Source organism: Notolepis coatsorum (assembly GCF_963971535.1).
Source record: "Notolepis coatsorum genome assembly, chromosome: 8".
Lineage (NCBI taxonomy): Eukaryota > Metazoa > Chordata > Actinopteri > Aulopiformes > Paralepididae > Notolepis > Notolepis coatsorum.
The window spans coordinates 128,542,569-128,569,633 of NC_140172.1; the positions used below are offsets into that span (position 1 = coordinate 128,542,569).

Genomic DNA, 27,065 nt, shown 5'->3' on the forward strand with positions numbered 1-27,065 from the left:
AAAGGGGCCTGGTGAGGCCAACGAGGCCGCAGCATCGGGACCCCACCAGACGGTCACTGGTGACATCACCCCCCACATCGCCAGCGTATCGGACAGGGCCCAAACCAAGAGCAGGCCCTTCCCCCCTTGGCACGCCGCTCTGAAGCACTCTTCAAGAGGCTACCCCCCCACAACACTGCGGGGCCAGCCGGCGTGCCGGGGAGACAACCCCCAAGGAGGTTGATCCCTCAATCCAGGCAACAGGCCCCAAGAGCAGAACTCGACTAGACAGGCGCCTAAAGGGACTACTGCGGAAAAACAGTATCCCGGTGGAAGGGGTGTTCGGTATGCTGTGCACCATGTCATAACCTCCACAAACCCGATCCCCCAACCTCCACAAACCCGATCCCCCAATCTAGCGGGGTCGAGGTTCAAAGAAGAGGCTGACACAATTGGCAGACGTCATGAAAGATGCAGGGGCATACTCTCGGGCAGACGGGGTCAAGCCCGGCCTCAACCCGTGAGTCGACCCTGCTACCAACACACCGGGGAACCAACCACCCCCCTATGTTTAGTTTAACAGGGGGCGGTTGTTCCCTTAACCCACCAAGAAAACTCAGAAACATAACTGCGCGTATACACAGGCTATACAAGCAGTAATAATAATAATAATAATAATAACTTAATTTTATATAGCGCCTTTCAAGGGACCCAAGGTCGCTTTACATAGTGGGGGGGGGAGTAACAAAGTAACTAGACAGTGGACAGACACAACATATACATATAAAGTGAGAGATTAGGGGTTAAAGGCCAAGTTGAAGAGGTGGGTTTTGAGCAGGTTTTTGAATGAGTCCAAAGTTGGGGTGGTGCGGAGTTCTGCAGGGAGGGAGTTCCAGAGGGTGGGAGCTGCCACACTGAAAGCTCTGTCCCCGAAGGTCCGCAGTCTGGTTCGGCGGATGGAGAGCTGACCAGTGTCCGTGTATCGTAGGGACCGTGACTGAGTGTAGGGGTGGAGGAGGTCAGTGAGGTACTGAGGTGCCAGAGCATGAAGGGATTTGTAGGTGAGCAGCAGGGTTTTGTAGGTGATGCAGGATTTGATGGGGAGCCAGTGGAGGTGGATGAGGGTGGGGGTGATGTGCTGCCAGGGTTTGGTGCGGGTTAGAACCCTGGCAGCTGAATTTTGAACATACTGGAGCCTGTCCAGGGTTTTGCTTGGGACCCCGGACAGGACCCCGTTGCAGTAGTCCAGGCGGGAAAGTACAAGTGTTTCAGTTTTCAAAGGGTTAACCCAGGCCAACAGGTCGACGAGAACGAGCACGGACCTGGGCCTGGCGGACCGGGACCTACACAGGGATGCCTAGAGGGGTTGACAGCAACCTCCTCGACAGCCCCCCCCCCCCCATCCCTGCCCGGAGGGACGGTCTTGCCGAGGAGCCTCCTGGTCACGTCGGTCCCTGCCGTTCCCTCCGGGCGCAGGACGACTGGCTGCAGCGGTAGAGGCACATCCTCCACTCCTGGCCTTCTTCCTCTGCCGGCGTTGCCTCCTCCTCACGTCACTGGTGGCATCGGGTCGGGGAAAATGGGGCTGGAGCACGGAGCGCTCCTCCTCCATCTCCCTGCAGACTGCCGTCATCTGCTGCATGGCCGATCCGAAAAGTCCAGCATCGGAGAGGGGGGCCGTGAGCAGTGGAATCCTCCTCTGGTCCGGCACCCGCGCCTGCTCCAGCCAAAGGTGGCGCTGGTTGAGAGTGGCCAGGGCGCGCTCCTTCCCGGCAGCTATCGCCTGCAGCTGGGTCAGATGCAGGATGGCTCCAGCCGCCTGGGCGTGGAGGTACCGTTGATGGTCATCCAGTACCGCCCCGCCCGCCATCAGCCCCGACATGTAGCGTGCCAGCTGCGCAATGTTGGAGGTTGCAGCCAGGCTCTGTGTCGAGGCGATGTACCCCTGGTCACTCCACGAAGCCAACTGCCTAGCCGACTTCCCCAGGGGAACTGGCTTTCTTAACGGCTCCCACACCATCTCGGGGCAAAGGATAGATGCCATCGGGCTATCAATTCGAGGCACCCCGTCCTTTAGCCCCTGGACCAAACCCACCACCCGCGTGACTGGCACGTAGGCGGGGGTAAGGCCAACGATGCGGGATATGCCACGTAAGCCTCCATTGCTGGGAAGAATGGGCAGACAACGCCGGTCTCTCACAGGACGACGTTGCCAGAGATGACCTATCATGTCATCGGGAACAGGTGCCGGCAGTGGCTGCGGCAACGCCACGGCATTGGCGGCTACGGCGGCCGCCATGAGCTCGGGGAACAAGGCAAGCAACTCCCCTTGCATACCTTCTTCCACGTCACTCGCATCCCTTGCGCACGTCCGACGCGGCAGATAGCTGGGTATCTCATCTCCGGGGTGGAGATTTTGACCCAGTCCCAGAGTACGAGGGTCCCCAGGGAGACTCGGCACTCCCTGCCACTCCCTGAAGGGGAGAGTGACACGTCTACGCTGGGCCTTCGAACAAGAGAGCCCTCGCCCCCTCCATGTAATCCTCAGTTTCCATCGGATATGGAGAAGAGGCGAGAGAACCCTCGCTCGGCTCCAGCACAACACTACCACCAGGCCGTTCACCCCCACTGCTCGCCGTCTTACGACGAGAGCGAGCCGAGGCGAAGAGTCTGCGACGCAAATCCCCGGCCCCCAGAGGAACTGTCTGCCTATCGGCCGACTGCCCTCTGGCGGGGGAACCAGGGCCGGAACTCGGCCACCTCACAGGAGATGGGAGCTCAACGGCCCCTTGGCGAAGCACACTCTCCTCCGGGCGCCGACCAGGCGCACCTGCTTGCCACGACCGTGGAATCAGAGACGCCCCACGACGCATGGAGAACGCAGCGATAGTGAAGCGCTGGTGGAGGGTAGCGTTGTAGTCGTCTAGACCCTCCGACGGTGAAGACATTATCTCTTTGTTTTTTCGTAAAATAGCGAGAGAGAAAAAACAAAGATACAATGTCAACGAAACTCCTCTCCAACAAACTACTTCTGCACTAAACTTAAAGTAGTGTGTTACAGACACTTTCGGTGGTGAAAGTAGGGAAGGAGCTGATTGTGTGGCCACGACCCCGCTTATGTAGGAGCGGATGTGGGTGTGGCCAGGCGGAGGTAATAGGTGTGTGCATGTAGAACTGCAGCGGTATTGATCTTTTCCTTACCGCACAAATTTGCGAAATATTTCGTACCGCGGCAATAACCACAAAAAAAAAGTTTGAAAGCATTTTTTTTTTTTTTTTACTCTTTATAGCATATAGCCTGCCTCTAGTCTAATGGCGCTTTTCCACTGCATAGTACCTACTCGACTCGACCCGCTTTAGGTACCTGGTACTTCGTTCCTTTTCCACTGCAGGTACTACTCCGTTTGTCTCCGTGTGGGGATGCAGGCGGGGAAAGCTCCGTGAGCATAGCTCCGTGAGCATAGCTATGTCCGAGGGCTTGCAGCAAGCCAGAGTTTAACACAGTTTCAATCAATCAATCAATCAATCAATAACAACATTAACCAGATTCTCGTTGTGTCTATTCTGCTAAAGCTAACGTTACCTCTCATTGTGTCTATTCTACCAAGCAACCCGGGTTTAACGTTACCTCTCGTGTATATCTGCTGACGTTAGCGTTAGTATTAGTCTAACAACAACAAGCTTAACACATCAGCGATCTTGTTGTGACACTAAACTCTCCGCTCTGTGGTAAATTGGGTTGATGTCGGTTTTGTTTCATCAATAAATGAGGCAGAATACACAGTGAATCCATCCTTTTTTGTTTATTGCACTTGGTGCTGTTGCAAACAAATCCTGAATGAAATGCATCCTTAGCGAGGCAGTAAAGATGACTCGTCTCTCTTCTGACCAATCAGTGGTCTGCAGTGTTTCACGTGACTTTTCTGGTACCACTTCTACCCAATAGGGTCGCTTGGAACCGAGTAGGGTATATCTGCAGAGCCGCAAGCCCAACGTCTGGGCGCTACTTTATTATTATTATAAAAAACAGCTGTGATGCGGTATTCAGCCTAACTCTGCGGTGGGCGTGATACAACAGCGATACCGCGGTAATGCGGTTATCGCGGCAGCTCTATGTGCATGTGGATAAAGGGATAGTTCCAAATAGAGCAGAGTGTGAAGCTATACGATCTATAACTCGTCAGTTTCGTCAACATGAATAATCCAATACGGGCACGGTTGGTACGAAAGTGATGGTGACGTCTTGATGGAGCGCCAAGCGGATGCAGATAGGCTACATCATTTATGATAAATGTTTTATTTTAATTTACTGTTTCTCTGTCTGTTAGTTCCTGTCTGTCTCTCAACATGCTCTCTCTCTCTCTCTCTCTCTCTCTCTCTCTCTCTCTCTCTCTCTCTCTCTCTCTTAGTTCCTGTCTGTCACTCAACATGCTCTCTCTCTCTCCCTCTCTATGTTTGTTCCTGTCTGTCACTCAACATGCGCTCTCTCTCTCTCTCTCTCTCTCTCTCTCTCTCTCTCTCTCTCTCTCTCTCTCTCTCTCTCTCTCTCTCTCTCTGTTAGTTCCTGTCATGTCACTCAACATGCTCTCTCTCTCTCTCTCCCTCTCTCTATGTTAGTTCCTGTCTGTCACTCAACATGCTCTCTCTCTCTCTCTCTCTCTCTCTCTCTCAGTTCCTGCGTCTCTCCTGGGACACCTCTGCCTCCATGGCCTACACCCTGATGACGACTCACTGGGGCTTGCCCACGCCCAACCTGGTGGTGTCTGTGGTGGGTGGAGAGGGCCGCGCCCCGGTCAAGACATGGGTCCGAGAGGTCCTCCGCCAGGGCCTGGTCAAGGCCTCGCAGAGCACAGGTGGGTGCATGACCTCCGACCTACAGGTGGAGCAGAGTAGAGCACTGCCTTTGCCGCACGGTAGCCTGGTAGTTACTGCGTTAACACTACTCAACCAGTAGGGGGCGCTCGGGTTCCACCAGGTTACTTTTGGTCTCTATTGGGGATGGGAATTGATAAGATTTTATCGATACGATTCCATTATCGATTCTGCTTATCGATTCGATTCTTTATCGATTCCTGCTACATTTATAATTTAAATAAATTGGAAATGCAACAGAACTAAGCTGGTTAGAATAACAACATGCAACTTGACATTTCTGATTGTCATTTATTGTTGAGCCCCTATGTCAGAAAAATACAAACTGTAAAAAAGAAATTAACTATACACTTAAATAAAATAATGTATTTGAGAACTAATTTAATCTATTGAACTGTAGTTGCATTCAATGCAATGAGCATGGCTATTTAGCTAGCTAGCGGCTAACGTTATATTACCATGTAAATTAATGACTAGGATGCAAAGCACCTTCAGTTTTCACTGCACACACAAAAAGGTCGCAATATCGAGCCCTTTAGGTTTTCCTAGTCAAGGAATCAAATAGTCTGCTATGGCTGCATGCGTGGCACTAACGTTATTGTTTTTAAATGCGCAACTGTCGGAAAAACATGGCATCGATAGTCAGAGGCATGCGATTCCAGGAATCGGACAATTAGGAACCGGTTCCCAATGGATTCCGATTCTCGATTCCCGTCTCTAGTAAAGGGGAGTGGAGGAGGGGAGAAACAGCCAAGGGTTCTTACATTGCTCCGTTTGAATGGCGTTTGCTCACAAAATGCTTAAAATGTTAAATATATGATTTCGGATTTAGTTTTTGTCCTATCCACTATTGTTCATTAACTCTTTGATGGCCACCAGCTTTCGCCATCTGCACTGTTTGGCGCCAGCGTTATTGACCATGTTAGCGATGTTTGCAGACACATCGTGTGTTCTGTATTATAGCTATGGAGTCTATTACTGATTAAATAATTCATTTCTACACTAGGGCTGACCTTCAAAGCTTTTTTTGGCAATCGAAGCTTCGGGGCCGAGCTTCGATTTTATTCGAAGCTTCGGGGGGAAATATATATATATATATATATATATATATTAATTATAATATATATATTTTTTACATTTTTTTATCTTATGTTGTGGGACTTGTACAGCACTTTGGTAAACTTTGTTGTTTTAAATGTGCTCTATAAATAAAGTGGATTGGATTAATTAATTAAGTAGCCCCTTTCGTGACTGTGACGCAGCCAACAAGGTTTCACTCGGCTGCGTTGCCTGGGTGCAGTGGGGCTGCTCTCACAGCCAACGACATGACATTACATAATTATGTTGCAACCTTCGTCTATCAAGCAAACAATTATATTATTTATAATTTATAATTATATCAGACAATGCACCTACAAAAGCAGATGATTACAATTAAATTAGCCAACTTGGTAACACATTAGTCATAGCAGCATAGGCATAGCCTTATTAATGTTTTGTGTGGTGTCGCCGTCGTGTACAACGATACTTACGTTTTTTAGGTGATTTGACAAAGTTGTTGTAGAGTTGTGATATGCCATTTTCTTCTGGCATATCTGGCACTCGGCTTTTTGGGCATTGTCTTTGCATATTTTAAAGTGTAACCACACGTCTGATGACTTCTTCGTCGACATGTCTGCTGCACATGTCCTTGTTGTTTTCAACACGGATAATCATCCACATGCTTGTTGTAGAGAGGTGGAGTCGAGGCACCGCTTACTTTCGTTTCATTGGAATGGAGGCGGGAAGGCGCCGCTTACTTTCGTTTCATTAGAATGGAGGCAAAAGATTTTGGAGGCAAAAGAAAAAAGCTTCGAAGTATTTAAGACCGCCCTATTCTACACACTGTTGTGTTCATTCATAGTTAAAGACAGTAGAGGTTGAGTACTTTATTAACTAAAGATGGTAAGTTAGTGTTGTGTTCATTCATAGTTAAAGACAGTAGAGGTTGAGTACTTTATTATCTAAAGATGGTTAGTTAGAGTGTTGTGTTCATTCATAGTTAAAGACAGTAGAGGTTGAGTACTTTATTATCTAAAGATGGTAAGTTAGAGTGTTGTGTTCATTCATAGTTAAAGACGGTAGAGGTTGAGTACTTTATTATCTAAAGATGGTAAGTTAGAGTGTAATGTTCATTCATAGTTAAAGACAGTAGAGGTTGAGTACTTTATTATCTAAAGATGGTAAGTTAGTGTTGTGTTCATTCATAGTTAAAGACGGTAGAGGTTGAGTACTTTATTATCTAAAGATGGTAAGTTAGAGTGTTGTGTTCATTCATAGTTAAAGACGGTAGAGGTTGAGTACTTTATTATCTAAAGATGGTAAGTTAGTGTTGTGTTCATTCATAGTTAAAGACAGTAGAGGTTGAGTACTTTATTATCTAAAGATAGTAAGTTAGTGTTGTGTTCGTTCATAGTTAAAGACAGTAGAGGTTGAGTACTTTATTATCTAAAGATAGTAAGTTAGTGTTGTGTTCATTCATAGTTAAAGATGGTAGAGGTTGAGTACTTTATTATCTAAAGATGGTAAGTTAGATTGTTGTGTTCATTCATAGTTAAAGACAGTACTAGAGGTTGAGTACTTTATTATCTAAAGATGGTAAGTTAGTGTTGTGTTCATTCTTAGTTAAAGACAGTAGAGGTTGAGTTAGGGCTGGGCGATATGGCCAAAAACATTATTGCGATAAAATTATAAAATTATTTTCATATAACTCGATATCGATAATTATCGTCGATATAATGTCTGTCAAGTTTAATTAACTTCTTATGCCCGGCGCCGATGGACGGGCTATTAATAGACTTGTTTTGCTGCTGCGAATGTCTCGAGAGTCGAGTTGATGTCGTCATCAGTCCGCGCACGTTAGCAGTTAGCCAGAGCAAGCGGAGTATCTCATGACAATGTACTAAATATGACCCTAAAATACTCTGTTCCGCCCCAATACATTGCAACGACGTCCACCGTATACCCCACACTACTATAACAGTTACCCTCAGAATTCAAAACACACACCAACTCGGCAGGTAAACTGTAAAATAGCGCCGTGCAAGCTAATTATCCTAGCCAGCCTCGTTTCCAAGCGGTGTATTCCATGACAATGTACTAAATATGACCATAAAATACTCTGTTCCGCCCCAATACATTGCAACGACGTCCACCGTATACCCCACACTACTATAACAGTTACCCTCAGATTTCAAAACACACACCAACTCGGCAGGTAAACTGTAAAATAGCGCCGTGCAAGCTAATTATCCTAGCCAGCCTCGTTTCCAAGCGGTGTATTCCATGACAATGTACTAAATATGACCATAAAATACTCTGTTCCGCCCCAATACATTGCAACGACGTCCACCGTATACCCCACACTACTATAACAGTTACCCTCAGAATTCAAAACACACACCAACTCGGCAGGTAAACTGTAAAATAGCGCCGTGCAAGCTAATTATCCTAGCCAGCCTCGTTTCCAAGCGGTGTATTCCATGACAATGTATTAAATATGACCATAAAATACTCTGTTCCGCCCCAATACATTGCAACGACGTCCACCGTATACCCCACACTACTATAACAGTTACCCTCAGAATTCAAAACACACACCAACTCGGCAGGTAAACTATAAAATAGCGCCGTGCAAGCTAATTATCCTAGCCAGCCTCGTTTGCTACTTGAGCTCTACGTCTACTTCCGCTGTCGGCCATCTCCTTCACTGATTGGTTGTTAGTGCGTGTGCTCATATCCAAGCTTGGAAAATCGATATATCGAAACTTTGCGACCACGTTTCATGTTTATTTCGAGGAAATAATTTATCGCGATAGCCCTAGGTTGAGTACTTTATTATCTAAAAATGGGGGACTCTGATGTAAACAAGACGAAAGACTTTCTCTGGTCTGAATCCCCTTAACAATTGTATGTATTGAGCTGTACTGTACTGTACCCATTCTGCAATCTGTTAATACAATTTTCAATCAATCAATAAAGATGGTAAGTTAAGAGTGTTGTGTTCATTCATAGTTAAAGACAGTAGAGGTTGAGTACTTTATTATCTAAAGATGGTGAGTTAGTGTTGTGTTCATTCATAGTTAAAGACTGTAGACCCTACCTGACTGACCTCCTTCTCCCCTACCGCCCCACCCATCCCTCCGGTCCTCTTCCACTCTTTCCCTCACTGTCCCGTCATCCAAACTCAAAAGTTTCGGTGACCGGGCATTCTCACAAGCTGCACCCCGACTCTGGAACTCCCTCCCTCAGACCATCAGAGACTCTCCCTCACTCTCCACCTTCAAATCCAGACTCAAAACCTACCTGTTCTCCCAAGCATTCACCTTCCCTACCCATAACCACCCTCGCCACCATTTCCCCCTGCCCCACATTCTCTCCTCTCCTGCCCCCCCCCCCCCTTGGTTTTCCCTTACTCTCCTCCCGAATGTCTCCCCTACTCACTCCCGCATTTGTTATCCGTTACTCGTGGTTTTATGTTTCCTGTGTATTCTTATTGTCCTCCGTTTCCCTCTGGTTTTGTTTCTTTGTTTTCTTTGTTTCTTTTTTGCCTATTGTCAGCGACTTTGGGTCTTTGAAAAGCGCTATACAAAATAAATGAATTATTATTATTATTATAGTTCTTCTGTGTAATTGTTACAAGACAAATAAATGAAAAATAATCTAATCTTAGACACTTTCAAGGAATTGCATGATCCTGCTAAAGGCTGTAAGTGTCTTGTTCCCGTGAGAAGCGGAGACATCAGGAAGCTGGTGTTGAGGGTTAGGGTTACAGCGGCTGTACCTCCTCACCTCTTGGGTGGAACCACAATGGACCGTTTCCTCCACACTGCTGTGCCAAGGCCAGGTGGTACAATACTGTCTGTGGTCACGCCAACCACCCACCTCTCCTCTCCCCTGCTCCACACGAAGAGAGATAGACTTGCATGCACACACACGCATACATACACATACATAGACATACACGTGAACGCACACACATAAACAAGTACTCGTTTTCATTTAATTTAATTTCTTAAACTCCTGTCTGTCACTCGAAAGGGTCAGGGTTAGAGGTTCAAGGGTTATTCCTGTAGGTCGACGTACAGGAATAAGCACAAGAGAAAATAAAATCATTTTTTTTTTGATCCACTTTTTCTCCCATTTTTTCTATATTTTCTCCCATCCCAATTTCGTATCATCCAATTCAACCCTCCCCTGTCACGAACGCTGTTTCTTGCCTCCCACAAGCCGGCTGCAGTGAGGACTAAGTCATACATAGCACAAGTCCCCTCCGGTACTTGAGGTAACAGCAGTCGCATCTTTTCACCTGCGCAGCTCGACCTCTCAGTGTCGAGGAGTAACGCGTGGGAGGCTCACGCTGCCCCCGACACTTCCTGATTCTACTGCGCAGGCGCACCAACCGACTTGTAGGAGTCGCTTGTTCACAACGTTCGATCCCCACCCTTCAGTTTTTCCCTCCCCGTAATACGGCCAATGTGTATTACTGCGGACGACCAGCCAAACTGAAAAACAATGTGGAGAGCTGGATTCGAACACGCGAATCCTAGCGTCTCCACACTGGTGGCGAGTGCCTTAGACCACTACACCACCTAGCCGCCCTGAGAAAATAAAATCATAACAGAGACAATAAGACGAGGCAAAGAGCAAGATCTATTAAAACACGTACAACATAACAAAGGTTGGAGATGAAGGTTTTCAACTCTGCAATGGAGGGGAGAATCTCGAGCTTTAAGGACCGTTGGAGTTCATTCTATGAGCTAGAGGCGCATCGTAGTGAAATGCATATTTACCCTGTTCAGAGCAAACTGGATCTTAACCTTCTGTAGTGTGGTAGTGAAAGGTTAACCTTCTGTAGTGTGGCAGTGAAAGGTTAACCTTCTGTAGTGTGGCAGTGAAAGGGTTAAGAACTCATCATCACTGTAGTGAGTTCACACACGCTGGGCGTCTGCTTCACTAGCGAGATTCATGGCTGTTGAGCAAGGGGGCGGGCAGTCCCGGCGCCATGGGCGGGCATTAGGGGGCCGGGCCCGCCCACTGAGTCAGCTGTGCCCACCCTGGTAAAAAAAAAAAAATTTTGTTTTTTGTTAATCAAAGTCAACTATCCAAATCCTTAGTCGGGGACAGCCCTAGTGGGCACTGGTGTCAACAACAACACTACTGAAGCTAGCACGGCACTCTGTGAGAATTCATTTTCTACCCTCAAGAACGTCTTTACAGAACATCGCCTTAGTATATGCTTCATCGACGCAACTAAGGCCAATTTAATTCAGTTGGCATTTGAGAAGGACTTAACAAAAAAGTTCAGGAATGAGTGGAGGGGCAGTGTTTTAAGAAGATTTCACTCTGTCCCCAAACGCCGCTTGCCGCTCTACTAATGATGGTGAGTAGCCTGTGGAGGAATTTTGTTTGCTTTTTTATGCACCTTATTTTTGTCAGTTCAGTTCAGTTTGTCAGTGAATTCAGAAGTGTTGAATAAATGGAGATTTTTCAAAGATATAGAATAGAATAGAATAGAAATGTATTATCCTGAGGGAAATTTGACACTGCAAATCACTCAACATTAAACATTTAGACAGAACAAGTCACGAATAAGAATAACAAAACAAATGGCCTAAGAATAGAATAAAATGAAATAGAATAAAAATAGAATAAAAGATACAGTAAATAAATACAGTAAAAAGGGCGGCTAGGTGGTGTAGTGGTCTAAGGCACTCGCCACCAGTGTGGAGACGCTAGGATTCGCGTGTTCGAATCCAGCTCTCCACATTGTTTTTCAGTTTGGCTGGTCGTCCGCAGTAATACACATTGGCCGTATTACGGGGAGGGAAAAACTGAAGGGTGGGGATCGAACGTTGTGAACAAGCGACTCCTACAAGTCGGTTGGTGCGCCTGCGCAGTAGAATCAGGAAGTGTCGGGGGCAGCGTGAGCCTCCCACGCGTTACTCCTCGACACTGAGAGGTCGAGCTGCGCAGGTGAAAAGATGCGACTGCTGTTACCTCAAGTACCGGAGGGGACTTGTGCTATGTATGACTTAGTCCACATTGCAGCCGGCTTGTGGGAGGCAAGAAACAGCGTTCGTGACAGGGGAGGGTTGAATTGGATGATACGAAATTGGGATGGGAGAAAATATAGAAAATGGGAGAAAAAGTGGATCAAAAAAAAATAAATAAATACAGTAAAAATATACTGAAGTCTACAGTAGGTGTAATAATGCACAGTGCTGTTTAAAAAGTAAGAGTCCAGGAAGATGGTAATTGTCACTCTGTGCTCAGTGATGCAGTGAGGCACAGTGATGCATTGTATAGTCTGATGGCTGTCGGAATGAAGGACTTCCTGTGCCGTTCAGTGCTGCATTTAGGTAGTGTGAGCCTATAACATGCTCCTCCTGTCAGCCAAGTCTGTATAGTGGGTGGGAGGGGTTTTCCCTGATGGCCTGGAGCTTAGCAAGGTTCCTCCTCTCCGCCACCCTCGCTAGAGTCCAGCTCCACCCCAACCATGCTACTGGCCTTCTTGACCATCTTATCCAGCCTGTTTGTGTCCCCTGCTCTCAGTCCGCTGCCCCAGCAGGTCTGTTATATATATCCGTTCAGTCTGTTTTTGTATAAGTGAACGTTCTTAAGATGGAGAGAAATTAGATTTTTCAATTGCCTCTCTGCTGTTTAATTCACCACCGTGGGCAGCGCCAAGCAAGCCACAGCGCCGCTGTCCCAGCTGAAACGTATAAAAGGGAACCTGTGTTGAAAAACCATTGTGCCCCCCCGAGAAAATGTTATGCCCCCCCACTAATTTGTTTCTGCAGCCTGGTCTGGGGGCGGGGCTTGTTCCAGTGTTCTGTGAAAGGGGCGGGGCTTGTTCCAGAAAAGTCCCCCGCCGCTTCCTTCCCGCTTCTCTCTTCTGTGGAGGCTGGTAAATATAGATTCTCGGGGCTGAGAGACACAAGCCCCTGTTTGGACCATGAGTCCGGGTTGGTCCGGCTGGGGGCGTCCCAGAGGGGAGGGGGTGGTCCCAGAGGGGGGGGGGGGGGTCCAAGAGGGGGGGTCCCAGAGGGGGGGGGGGTGTAGTCCCAGAGGGGGGGTCCCAGAGGGGTGGAGAGGGGGGGGGTTCTGAGAGGGGGGGGTCCCAGAGGGGTGACTCCATGACACTCCACTTCAAGTCCAGTCCCGAGTCGCTAACCTCCCTGCTTCAAGTCCCCAGATCTCAACGTAGAACACAGTTAAGCCCAAGTCGCTAGGAACAAGTAAGAAAACTGAATATCTCTACATTTTCAATTAAATAATAATCGTAATTGTTTATTTTATTCAATACAAATGTGGAGATGAAAGAATTATAAAAATAATGAATAAAAAATGTAAACGGGTGATTCTCTTGCTTGCAGCTACTGTAGTGCATTTTGAAGTCAAGTCTCAGTTCATTCCCCTACGCTTCATCCTTTTTCTTACTCGAGTCCGTCTCAAGTCTCAAGTCCCCACACCTGGTTCAGGTGACTGAGTGACTGAGTGACCTGAGCTCACTCTGGACGACTCACTCTCTCACTCTGGACCCTCAGGGGCCTTTCTCACTCACGTATTGGGATCGAATCACTGCTCCCGAGAACGGGGGGGGGAGTGTTCTCACTCAGACGGACACACCCCTTTTTGGGATCGAACCGCGCTGATTCGTTTTACCCCCCGCTGAACCTGGGACAGTTGGATTAGGTGGTCTCGGAATCGGGCCGTGCGGGTGCGGGGGGCGTGACACACACAACGTCATTACTGTCATGCTTGCTTGAATTTTGGGCAGATAACACCACACAGCAACAACTGGAGAATACCCACAAAAACGATATTTATGGGCAATTTGAGAGTTCAGACCTCAACCAAAAACAAGCATGTGGAACCTCACAGCTCAGTGGATGAAAACATGAAGCCACATTTCAAAGCACAGCACTTCTGGCTCGCATTAGGCCTGGCAATTTTTGTTTGCCATGCTATTTCTATACATTCGTTTCTTGTTTGAATGCATTTATTTCTATTAGACCAGTGGTGCCCAACCAGTCGGCCGTGGTCGACCAGTAGATCAATGACATGTAATATAATTGCCACGAGCGATGGGATAATGTTAGCTGCTGGACAGGCTAAGCTAACTAGTGTTAGCCGTTAGCTTAGCGTTAGCCATTGCTGTATACTATACTTTCTTGTTCGAATGCATTTATTTCTATTAGACCAGTGGTGCCCAACCAGTCGGCCGTGGTCGACCAGTAGATCAATGACATTCAATATAATCAATGCAGCAATGTTACTAGTAAAAGGCTAAGCTAACTAGCGTTAGCCGTTAGCTTAGCGCTATCGTTAACCCTGCAAAACGCTCAAAAGCGGACTCTACAACACCATCCATTCGTGATAAAATGGGGTGGGTTATATTGACAAGGCTTGACAACAGAGGTTCAAATATAACTTCATATTTATTTGTTATTTATTTGTTCATTTTATATCAGCATCCAGTCTCCGCAGTCATGTTAAGACACTTCCTGTTTACATTTTCGAACGTGACATCATCGCCTACGGCAAGCGTAACCGCTCAAAAGGCAAACCGTAAACAGAACCCGAAGCGAACCAAGACTGCAGTGTGTACACAAACTAGAGGGGGGAGAGGGAGGGGGGAAGTTCGCATTACATCTCGGAACGGGCTAGAACGGAACGGAATAGAAACGAATAGGTGAGTGAGAAAGGGCCCTCACTCTCACTCTGGACCCTCACTCTCTCACCCTGGACCCTCACTCTCTCAAACACACCCCTCTCCTCTCACCCTGACCTGCAGGCGCGTGGATCCTGACGGGGGGGCTGCATGAGGGGGTGGGCCGGTGCGTGGGCGAGGCGGTGAGGGACCACGCCACCGCAGCCTCCTCCCTCTCCCTCAACAAGGTGGTGGCGCTCGGCATCGCCCCCTGGGGGCTGGTGCACAACCGAGAACAGCTGCTCAACCCCCAGGTACACACACTTCACTGTGTCTCTGTCTCTCTGTCTTCTCTGTCTCCACCGTCTCTTCACTGTGTCTCTCTGACCCTAACCCTCTCAGGGCAGCTTCCCTGCCAAGTACTACGTGCAGAACATGACCAGAGACTCCTGTTGCCTGGACAACAACTACAAGGCCTTCCTGCTGGTGGACGACGGCAGCGTTGGACGTCGGGGAGGAGAGACGGCCTTCAGGGCCAAACTGGAGGACTACATCTCCCACCAGCGCACAGGCATCTGGGGTGAGAGACGCTTGACCCCTAACTGCTCCCGATGAGCAGGTTGGCGGGGGTGAGGGGGGCATCTGGGGTGAGAGGGTGGGGGCTATCTGTCTGGGGTGAGAGGGGGCATCTGGGGTGAGAGGGTGGGGGCTATCTGTCTGGGGTGAGAGGGGGTATCTGGGGTGAGAGGGTGAGGGGTATCTGTCTGGGGTGAGAGGGGGTATCTGGGGTGAGAGGGTGAGGGGTATCTGTCTGGGGTGAGAGGGGGTATCTGGGGTGAGAGGGTGAGGGGTATCTGTCTGGGGTGAGAGGGGGTATCTGGGGTGAGAGGGTGAGGGGTATCTGTCTGGGGTGAGAGGGATATCTGGGGTGAGAGGGTGAGGGGTATCTGTCAGGGTGAGGGGGCATCTGGGGTGAGAGGGTGAGGGGTATCTGTCTGGGGTGAGATGGGGCATCTGGGGTGAGAGGGTGAGGGGTATCTGTCTGGAGTGAGATGGGGGATCTGTCAGGGTGAGAGGGGGCATCTGGAGTGAGAGGGTGAGGGGGGTATCTGTCAGGGTGAGAGGGGGCATCTGGGGTGAGAGGGTGAGGGGTATCTGTCTGGAGTGATAGGGGGTATCTGGGGTGATAGGGGGCATCTGTCAGGGTGAGAGGGGTCATCTGGAGTGATGGGGGCATCTGTCAGGGTGAGAGGGGGCATCTGTCAGGGTGAGAGGGGGCATCTGTCAGGGTGAGAGGGGGTATCTGGGGTGAGAGGGTGAGGGGTATCTGTCAGGGTGAGAGGGGGCATCTGGAGTGAGAGGGTGAGGGGTATCTGTCTGGAGTAAGAGGGTGAGGGGGTCTCTGTCAGGGTGAGAGGGGGCATCTGGAGTGATAGGGGTATCTGTGGTGATAGGGGGTATCTGTCAGGGTGAGAGGGTGAGGGGTATCTGTCAGGGTGAGAGGGGGCATCTGGGGTGAGAGGGTGAGGGGTATCTGTCTGGAGTGAGAGGGGGTATCTGGGGTGAGAGGGGGTATCTGTCAGGGTGAGAGGGGGCATCTGGAGTGATGGGGGGCATCTGTCAGGGTGAGAGGGGGCATCTGTCAGGGTGAGAGGGGGCATCTGGAGTGATGGGGGGCATCTGTCAGGGTGAGAGGGGGCATCTGGAGTGATGGGGGGCATCTGTCAGGGTGAGAGGGGGCATCTGTCTGGGGTGAGAGGGTGAGGGGTATCTGTCAGGGTGAGAGGGGGCATCTGTCAGGGTGAGAGGGGGCATCTGTCAGGGTGAGAGGGGGTATCTGGGGTGAGAGGGTGAGGGGTATCAGTCTGGAGTGATAGGGGGTATCTGGGGTGAGAGGGGGCATCTGTCAGGGTGAGAGGGGGCATCTGTCAGGGTGAGAGGGGGCATCTGTCAGGGTGAGAGGGGGTATCTGGGGTGAGAGGGTGAGGGGTATCTGTCAGGCTGGGAGGTTCAACTCGTCTATCCTCTGGCCACCTCAGACCCACTCCTATCCGAGCTCCGGGAGGGTCGCCTATCCTCGGTCCTCGCTCCACAATGATGGAACAAACTTCCCACCACAGTCGGAACAGACGACCAATCTTTCGCTGTCGACTAAAAACACACTTCTTCAATCAATATCAATATATATATATATTTTTTTTTAAACGAACCCTCTTACTGTCTTATACTATCATGCTCTCTTCCTACTATACTAATATGTGACGCGGCACAGTGTAGGTTGGATTCTGGCGGCAGAGACGATTCTTCAGAAAAGACGAAAACGTTGCGCAATTCAGAAATAAGTCGAAATTTAGGTAATGTTCTCTATCTGTTTCCTTATTTAGATTTAATTTTAGATAATGTTCTCTATCTGTTTCCTTATTTAGATTTAAATTTAGACAATGTTCTCTATCTGTTTCCTTATTTAGATTTAAATTCAGACAATGTTCTCTATCTGTTTCCTTATTTAGATTTTAAATACAGTAGTTATAGTAAACACAGTAGTTATATAGTAAACACAGTACGGTGACGGTCATTCATTGGAATGTCAGCACACACAGTCAGTCCTTTGGAGCATCTAGTTCTAGTGGCTGCTGTGTGTTACTGCAGGCTATATCTGTGTACAGCACACGCCAGCCCCCCCCCCCCCCACGCCCCCCCCCCCACGCCAGCCCCCCCCCCCAGCCCCCACCCCACACACCAGCCCAGGCATCTGAGACGGACAGATTCAACAAGTCTAGTCGAGACCAGTGCTTTCATAGAGAACATTCTTAATACAGAACATTCCAAGCTGTTGTTAGAGGGGCCTGCAGTGGGAAGCTATACCTGCCATGTTTGTTAGTACATAGTGACGATGATGTACAGTATTTAAAGGGGACATGTTTTAATATGGGTATTTGAGGACCCCTAAAGCCCCTAGACAATGTGTTTCAGTCCTGTTGTCATTCTATCAGCCTCTATACCTCTCTGTTTCAGTCCTGTGCTCATTCTAGCAGCCTCTACACCTCTGTTTCAGTCCTGTTCTCATTCTATCAGCCTTTATACCTCTCTGTTTCAGTCCTGTTCTCATTATAGCAGCCTCTATACCTCTCTGTTTCAGTCCTGTTCTCATCCTAGCAGCCTCTATACCTCTGTTTCAGTCCTGTTCTATCAGCCTCTCTACCTCTCTGTTTCAGTCTTGTTCTCATTATAGAAGCCTCTACACCGCTGTTTCAGTCCTGTTCTCATTATAGCAGCCTCTATACCTCTCTGTTTCAGTCCTGTTCTCATCCTAGCAGCCTCTATACCTCTGTTTCAGTCCTGTTCTATCAGCCTCTCTACCTCTCTGTTTCAGTCTTGTTCTCATTATAGAAGCCTCTACACCGCTGTTTCAGTCCTGTTCTCATTCTAGCAGTCTCTATACCTCTCTGTTTCAGTACGGTTCTCATTTTAGCAGCCTCTATACCGCTCTGTTTCAGTCCTCTTCTAATTCTAGCAGCCTCTATACCTTTCTGTTTCAGTCTGTTCTCATTCTAGCAGCCTCTATACCTCTACACAGAAAATACATTTATGTATGAGCCGCCATTTATACACATGCATTTAAAAATGTTATCTTCACACATTATTAACTACGGTGATTGTGGCTGCAATTCTGAATGTCTGGTTTCAAGAGGGAGGGTTCTTGTCACAGCTGAACTGCAGAAAAGGCACAATGTACATATTTAACATGTTCTCAGTGTTGACAACCTCTCATTCTGTAGAAATGATGCAACAAGAAAAGGCCATTTTCACAATGGATCCTTTAAGAGCTGTTCTCACGGCGAGGTTGTGGTTTGATATAATCCTTGTCTTTCTTTACAGGCAGCGGCAGCATTGATATCCCTGTCCTCTGCATGCTGGTGTCAGGAGAGGCAGCCATGCTGGAGGTACTTTCACTATCATTACAGCCATTAAATGTACTTTCACTTTCACTATCAATACAGCCATTAAATGTACTTTCACTTTCACTATCAATACAGCCATTAAATGTACTTTCACTTTCACTATCAATACAGCCATTAAATGTACTTTCACTTCCACTATCAATACAGCCTCTACATGTACTTTTACTATCAATACAGCCAATAAATGTACTTTCACTTTTACTATCAATACAGCCATTAAAGGTACTTTCACTTTCACTATCAATACAGCCATTAAATGTATGTTTTTCTTTGACAGTGAATAACACCATGCAAAAAATTACCAGACATGAAAAACTGCCACTGAGCTCGTTCAGCACCTTTTGAGATAAACTGTACAAAAAATCTAAGCAAATTAATAAAGGGAAGATTATTAAACAGAATGCTTTGTAGATACAGTACTGAATTATACTATCCGGACACATGCAATTTGAAATATTATTATAGAATATAGAATACCAGGCCTATATATGACCTTATTATAGCCAACTCGCACATCTATGGGTCGGGCCAAATCTCTTTCAAATGGCAGAGTTAAATTTAGATTTAGTATCTCCAGGCGTGCAGCAAGAACCGTGAATGAAATCTACTGTAAATACAGTCAGTTTTTTACTTTTGAGACAGGTCCGCCATTTTGGATCGGATTGCAACGTGGATTGTTGCTAAACGTTCACAGAAGGTAGACAAACTAACTGCGCTCCAATCTATGCCAATAACGTTCAGTTTTGTGATAGATAATCCAGAGAAATAAGAGAGAAAAAAAGAAGAAATTATACACAAGTCATTTGCTTGCAGGAAGCTGGAATTGGCTAGGTAATGTAGTTTTTCCAAAATTTCAACGCTCATTGAGGGCTCTGGATGCCCTCTTCTCATATGACCACAAAACGCGTAGAAACGTGAATTCAAAATGGCGGATATTTGCTAAATTATGAACATATTCCATAAACTAAAATCTCACTAATAACACTTTACCTCTCTATCTCTGTCTCTCTCCTCTGTCTCTGTCTCTTTCTCTCTCTTTGTCTCTATCTCCTCTCTGTCTCTCTCGCTCCCTCTCTCTCTCTATCTCACCTCTCTGTCTCTCTCTCTCTCACCTCTCTGTCTCTCTCTATCTCACCTCTATCTCACCTCTCTCTCTCTCACCTCTCTCTGTCTCTCTCTCACCTCTGTCTCTCTCTCTCTCTCTCTCTCTCTCTCTCTCTCTCTCTCTCTCTCTCTCTCTCTCAGCGGGTGGATGTCTCTCTGAAGACCTCCATGCCCTGGCTGGTGCTGGCTGGCTCGGGGGGCGTGGCCGACCTCGTGAGTGACATCCTGGAGAGCCTGTCGTCCGCCCCGGCCGCCCTGTCCTCCAGCGAGGGGGACGGAGAGGCGGGTCCCAGTGACGACCTGAGGGACAAGGTAGCGGAGCGAGTCAGGAAACACTTCCCCAGCGAGACGGAACCGGACAAACTAGTGGAGCGGGTGAGAATTATAGACCCCTCAGGACCAGACAGGAGACATATAGACCTCTCAGGACCAGGAGACGTATAGACCTCTCAGGACCAGACAGGAGACATATAGACCTCTCAGTACCAGGAGACATATAGACCTCTCAGGACCAGGAGACGTATTGACCTCTCAGTACCAGGAGACATATAGACCTCTCAGGACCAGACAGGAGACGTATAGACCTCTCAGGACCAGGAGACGTATAGACCTCTCAGGACCAGGAGACGTATAGACCTCTCAGGACCAGACGGGAGACGTATAGACCTCTCAGGACCAGGAGACGTATAGACCTCTCAGGACCAGGAGACTTATAGACCTTTCAGCACCAGACAGGAGACATATAGACCTCTCAGGACCAGACAGGAGATGTCTCACTACAGAGCTAGCCTTCCTCACCAGTTTATTCAGTTTGACTACAGAGCTAGCCTTCCTCACCAGCTTGTTCAGTTTGACTCACTACAGAGCTAGTCTTCCTCACCAGCTTGTTCAGTCTGACTCACTACAGAGCTAGTCTTCCTCACCAGCTTATTCAGTTTGACTACAGAGCTAGTCTTCCTCACCAGCTTGTTCAGTCTGACTCACTACAGAGCTAGCCTTCCTCACCAGCTTGTTCAGTTTGACTACAGAGCTAGTCTTCCTCACCAGCTTGTTCAGTCTGACTCACTACAGAGCTAGTCTTCCTCACCAGCTTATTCAGTTTGACTACAGAGCTAGCCTTCCTCACCAGCTTGTTCAGTTTGACTACAGAGCTAGCCTTCCTCACCAGCTTGTTCAGTTTGACTACAGAGCTAGTCTTCCTCACCAGCTTGTTCAGTTTGACTACAGAGCTAGTCTTCCTCACCAGCTTGTTCAGTCTGACTCACTACAGAGCTAGTCTTCCTCACCAGCTTGTTCAGTTTGACTCACTACAGAGTTTGATTGATTGATTGATTGATTGAAACATTTATTAACAGATTGCAGAATGGATACAGTACAGTACAGCTCAATACATACAATTGTTAAGGGGATGCAGACCAGAGAAAGACTTTCGTCTTGTTTACATCAGGGTCCCCCATTTTCAATTCATCATATGACACACACGACATACAGATAGACAGTACTGCTACATCTATACATTTATGACATACCAGATTTGCAAATACAGTACTGTTTGTGACACAAAAAAAATCCAGAAAAAGAATGTATATACATTTGACATAGAAACTGTACATTGGAGGAGGTTGGGTAGGTTGGGTGGGGCTGTACATTGGAGGTGGGGGGGGGGGGTTGGGTAGGGGGACACACACTGTACACTGTACATTGGAATACTGACATACATGTGGGGTGGGGTTGGGTGGGGCTGTACATTGGAGGTGGGGGGGGGGGGGGGGGGGGGGGCTAGAGGGGGCTAGAGCTAGCCTTCCTCACCAGCTTGTTCAGTTTGACTACAGAGCTAGTCTTCCTCACCAGCTTGTTTAGTTTGACTCACTACAGAGCTAGTCTTCCTCACCAGCTTGTTCAGTTTGTTGGTGTCTCTTGAGTTGTTGTTACCACAGACTGGTAAAACGGCTGCAGTAGCCGGCTGCATACAGTATGTTGAAAGTCTCCTCAGGAAGGACAGTCTGCTCTGTCCCTTCCTTCCTGCAGAGTAGGGCTGCAACTAATGACTATTTTGGTAGTCGACTAATCTGTCGATTATTTTTTCGATTAGTCGACTAATCGAAAAACAATTATATTAAAAAAAAAAAATATATATATATATATATATATATATATATAATTTTTTATTTTTTTTTCACTACCTATCTTTGTGAAAGTGGTTTCTCAGCTCTGGTCCAGCTGAAGACAGAGCAGAGGAACAGATTGGACATTGAGCATGACCTCAGAGTTGCTTTGAAACTCTTGTCAGGACCAAACAACATCCCCAGTTATCCCATTAGTTCCCCCAAACTTACTGTCGGTCTGTATGTTAAGCTAAGAAGTCTTCAGCTGGCTGGACCAGAGCTGAGAAGCCACTTTCACAAAGATAGGTAGTGCAAATTTTTTTTAAATAAAATTATAATATATATATATATTTTTTTAATGACTAATCGACGCAACAATATCTCGTCGCCGATTTTTCATAATCGACGATCGTTGCAGCCCTACTACAGAGCCTCTGTGTTGTCCTGCTCTGTCCCTTCCTGCAGAGCCTCTGTGTTGTCCTGCTCTGTCCCTTCCTGTAGAGGCCTCTGTGTTGTCCTGCTCTGTCCCTTCCTGTAGAGAGCCTCTGTGTTGTCCTGCTCTGTCCCTTCCTGCAGAGCCTCTGTGTTGTCCTGCTCTGTCCCTTCCTGCAGAGCCTCTGTGTTGTCCTGCTCTGTCCCTTCCTGTAGAGCCTCTGTGTTGTCCTGCTCTGTCCCTTCCTGTAGAGGCCTCTGTGTTGTCCTGCTCTGTCCCTTCCTTCCTGTAGACTAGAGCCTCTGTGTTGTCCTGCTCTGTCCCTTCCTGTAGAATGAATGAATGAATGAATGAAAACTTTATTTAACAGATTGCAGAATGGGTACAATACAGTACGGCTCAATACACACAATTGTTAAGGGGATGCAGACCTGAGAAAGACGTTTGTCTTGTTTCCATCAGGGTTCCCCATTTTCAATTCATATAGACATTTATGACATACACAACATACATGACATTTATGGCATAAGGACATATAGGTATTTAGTACTGATACATTTGTGACATACACGGTATTCAAATATACAGTACTTACCCCTAGATCCTGACAGAGTATATACATATGGGGAGGGGACTGTACATTAGGAGGGGGTGGGTGGGTGGGAGAGAGATATACATACGGCGGGGAGGGAATATATACATGCGGTGGGGAGGAGACTGTCTATTAGGAGGTGGTGGGGGTTTTGGGCATTTACGGTGGCCAGTTTCGAATTGCAGCCTCCCGTAGGTGCTCTTTTAAGAGCGGTTTTGAATGTGGGTAGGGATTCACATTCCTTTACAGCTTTGGGTAGGGCATTCCACATTGATGTGGCATAATTGCGAAACGTATTTAGTCCCTTGTTTGAGCCGAATCTGGGTTTAACATGATTTGTTGAGCTTCCTCTGGTGTAGTGGTTGTGGTATTCACTGACCTTTGGGAAGTATTTTGACATGTACATGGGTACCTTAGTCGTATAGTGTATCTTGTAGACCAGGCCCATTGCAAGTTGCTGTACTCTGTCGTCTACTCTAAGCCATCCTAGGTTGTCAAAGTGGGCAGGGGTGAGGTGGGTTCTGGGGGTAAGGTCAAGTAGTAGTCTGACCAGTTTGTTTTGTGATGTTTGTAATTTTGTTTTAAGCGCCTTTGAGGTGCTTTGGTACCATGAGGTGCACACATAGTCGTAGTACCCTTGAATGAGTGCTCCTGCCAGAGTCTTCAGGGTATTCTTGTTTACCAGAGAGGAGATCCGGTACAAGAATCTAGTTCGTTGGTTGACTTTTTTTTATTACATTGGATGCCATTTTGTCACAGGAAAGATTTGCCTCTAGGATAGAACCCAGGTAGGTAATTTCGTCTTTCCTTGTGACAATATTGTCACCCACTGCAACTGAGAAGCCGTCGGTCTTGCCGAGTTTGTTATTTGAACCGAAGAGAATGGACTCTGTTTTGCCCATGTGTAATGATAGTTTGTTATCAGCGAGCCATATGCAGATTTTTGCCTAGTTCCGAGCTGAGGGTTTTTTCAACCTGCAACTTGTTCTTGTCAGAGACCAGCAGGGCTGAGTCGTCCGCAAACAGGAACAAGTTGCAGTCACAGGCTGACGACATGTCATTTGCATAAATTAGGAAGAGTAGCGGTCCTAGTATGCTTCCTTGTGGAACACCACAGCTCACTGTGAGGGGGGGGGGATAGAGTACCGTTTACCTCTACCATCTGTTCTCTCCCCTCCAGGTAGGATTGCATCCAGCTCACTGATAAGCTATCAAAACCAATTGCTTTTAGCTTGTCAATCAGAATGGAGTGATTGACAGTGTCGAAGGCCTTTTGTAGGTCCAGCATGACCATGCCGCAGTATTTGCCCGCGTCCACCTCTTGTTTGATGTGGTCGTTCAAATAGAGGAGGCATGTGTCAGTGGAGTGGGACGTTCTGAAGCCAGATTGGAATTCGTAGATTAGATTTTTTTCCGCCAGGTACTTTTCGACCTGTTCGAAGACTATTTTCTCCATGACTTTCGAGATGGAGGTAAGAACAGGGCGGTAGTTGCCTGGGTCTAATTTGCTGCCCTTTTTGTGCAGAGGGGTCACTCTCGCAATTTTGAAGTCCTTGGGGACGTGTCCCTGTTTTATAGAGAGGTTTATTATGTGAGTGATGACTGGGGTGATGGCGGCTGCTGCGTCTCTGAGGAATTTGGAGGGGATGTTGTCATGGCCAGTGGCCTTGTTAGGTTGGAGGGCGCTCAATTTTTTGAGTACCTCATCGGTTGTTACCATTTCAAGTTTGAAGTCGTCTTTGTGGACCCCTAGTAGGGGTGGACGGTATGGTCTAAAATGTATATCACGGTATAATTTGAAGCATAGACGGTAACGGTATATATCACGGTATCAGTGTTTCCGTTAGAATAATTTTTTTTGCCTGATGATAGGCAGGCTATATAAAGAATGACATCCTCAAGGCATGTAGATTTATAATATTTTAACTTAAAACTAGGCTACTTTTGCGTATAAAGTCATTATATTCCAAATAAAATAAGTCCCGAGTCCGTGCTGCTCCCATTGCAAACAGCCGGGCTGGATGCTGGATTTTGCTAGAAGCATATGTAGCTGCAGAGCCGCAGAGCCAGCGGCTCTTTCAGGTCTTGTCACAGCTTTCAGCCGTTGGGTGGGGGGGCGCTGTTGAGCGGACCTGACCTGAAAGCGATGCTGGCTCTGCGGCTCTGCAGCTGCATGCTATTCGCAAATCCACTGCTGCCGCCGTCCTCCCGGCTCCCGCTGCAGCCATCGTTATCATAACACTACACGCATATCATAATGTTTACAGCAAACTGTAGTTGATCACCAGGTATGTTTTATTAACGTAGAATAATTCATATAAGAAAAACGATAGGGACATCTCTTACCTTTCTCCACTGGTTAAAAATGCCAGGAACTGAAATTGAAACTTGCTGTGCGCCGCGGTGATATGTGTTTATTATGAAATGACAATTGCGTGTTGACACGCCCACTGCCCGAAGCCTCCTAAATAACTTTTTCCAGTTTGCACATATCTATTATCTATGACTAATTCTATCTATTTTTAGGGGCAAATGCGATTGAAATAGTCGCGCTGTGGTTACATGACGTCATTTTTCACGGTTACACGGTATAGTCAAAATCCATACCGTAGAGCAAATTAATACCGTTTATACCGTCCACCCCTAACCCCTAGGTTTTTGTAGTATGCTACTATGTGTTCTACCCCATAATGCCCTGAGTGGGAGGGTAGTTTGTTTACCAGTGTTGTGGCTATGTTTGTGAAGAAGATGTTTAAGTAATTGGCTACATCCAGCTCGTCTGTGATGAGCGTGTTGTCCGTCTTTATGTTTATGTTTGAGAATCTGGTTTTAAGTTTTTTACTGCAGCCTAGTTGATTATTGAGTAATTTCCAAAGTTCGCAGGGTTAGTTTTTGTTTTCCTCAGTTTTGTCGTTGATGAAATTTCTTTTTGCGGTTTTGATCATTGTGGTTACGTCATTTCTTAGTCTGTTTCTTTGAATTTTAAGTTCAACCACGTGGGCTTGGAGTTCACTGTTTGAGCTTTTGGAAAGCTTTGTCTGACATGAAGTTCAGAGCATTTTTTGTCTCTGGTTTTCATAGCGGCCAGTATTTCAGTGTGCATCCATGGCTCAGCGCGATTTTTAACCTCTGATTTTCCTGTAGAGCCTCTGTGTTGTCCTGCTTTGTCCCTTCCTGTAGAGTCTCTGTTGTCCTGCTCTGTCCCTTCCTTCCTGTAGAGAGCCTCTGTGTTGTCCTGCTCTGTCCCTTCCTTCCTGTAGAGCCTCTGTGTTGTCCTGCTCTGTCCCTTCCTTCTTGTAGAGCCTCTGTGTTGTCCTGCTCTGTCCCTTCCTTCCTGTAGAGCCTCTGTGTTGTCCTGCTCTGTCCCTTCCTTCCTGTAGCGCCTCTGTGTTGTCCTGCTCTGTCCCTTCCTTCCCGTAGAGCCTCTGTGTTGTCTAACCAGTCCAGCAGTAGCTCTACAGGGTGATGTCATGATTACAAGTCCGGCTGGTGACCTTTGACACATCTATTTGACCAGCTGTTATATAGATATTGTAGTTATGAAGTCCTGACCAGCTGTTATATAGATATTGTAGTTATGAAGTCCTGACCAGCTGTTATATAGATATTGTAGTTATGAAGTCCTGACCAGCTGTTATATTGTAGTTATGAAGTCCTGACCAGCTGTTATATAGATATTGTAGTTATGAAGTCCTGACCAGCTGTTATATAGATATTGTAGTCGGGGAACAAATAACCACCCGCCAAGCGCCAATGGCCTGTAGATTTAAGGTTTGGCGACTAACAATGAGAGGTCTGCCCGCCATCTGGCGTGTAGTTCATATCGATACTCTTATTTTGAAAATCCTGTGCGGGTCTCATTTCCGCCCCAAGCGCAGCATACATCGGATTAGTATTGTATATTACTATTGCACTTTACTGTTACATTTGCACTCTGGTTGGATGCCAAATGTCTTTGTTGTACTGTATAATGACAATACATTTTAATCTAATCTAATTAGACTGTTTTATCACTCTGGAATGGATGGGGGATACCACTTCATTCCCTGTGGGGGTCTCTTGCATCGGCCAGGGACCTGTTGTAGGTATAGGTTGCAGACCTCGTATTTCTCAACACCTTCTGAGAAGGAGTGTATTTGTGAACATTTTTCATAGCCTCTATGCCTCGCCGATTAGTCATGATGACTGACGTCGCTTTTTCCTCCGTGTGCGACATTGAAATCAGTGCGGCATAATTTACAAAAAGCATAGAGTGTTGAAACGTTGCTTTTCGTGAGGTACGGGAACGTCTCCTCCCACTTGGCGAGATATTTGCAGCTCTTCT

General features: G+C 47.2%; 1 pseudogene across 1 annotated transcript in view; it reads left to right on the forward strand.

Moving 5' to 3' along the window:
* Positions 1-27,065, forward strand: part of LOC311233137 (transient receptor potential cation channel subfamily M member 4-like) — an 88,478-nt pseudogene that overhangs the window by 12,061 nt on the left and 49,352 nt on the right. Inside the window, exons 4-8 of the transcript XR_014621072.1 lie at positions 4,652-4,832; positions 14,690-14,859; positions 14,948-15,125; positions 18,425-18,489; positions 19,753-19,986. The product of XR_014621072.1 is annotated as a transient receptor potential cation channel subfamily M member 4-like (transcript). The remainder of the gene's footprint in view (positions 1-4,651; positions 4,833-14,689; positions 14,860-14,947; positions 15,126-18,424; positions 18,490-19,752; positions 19,987-27,065) is intronic.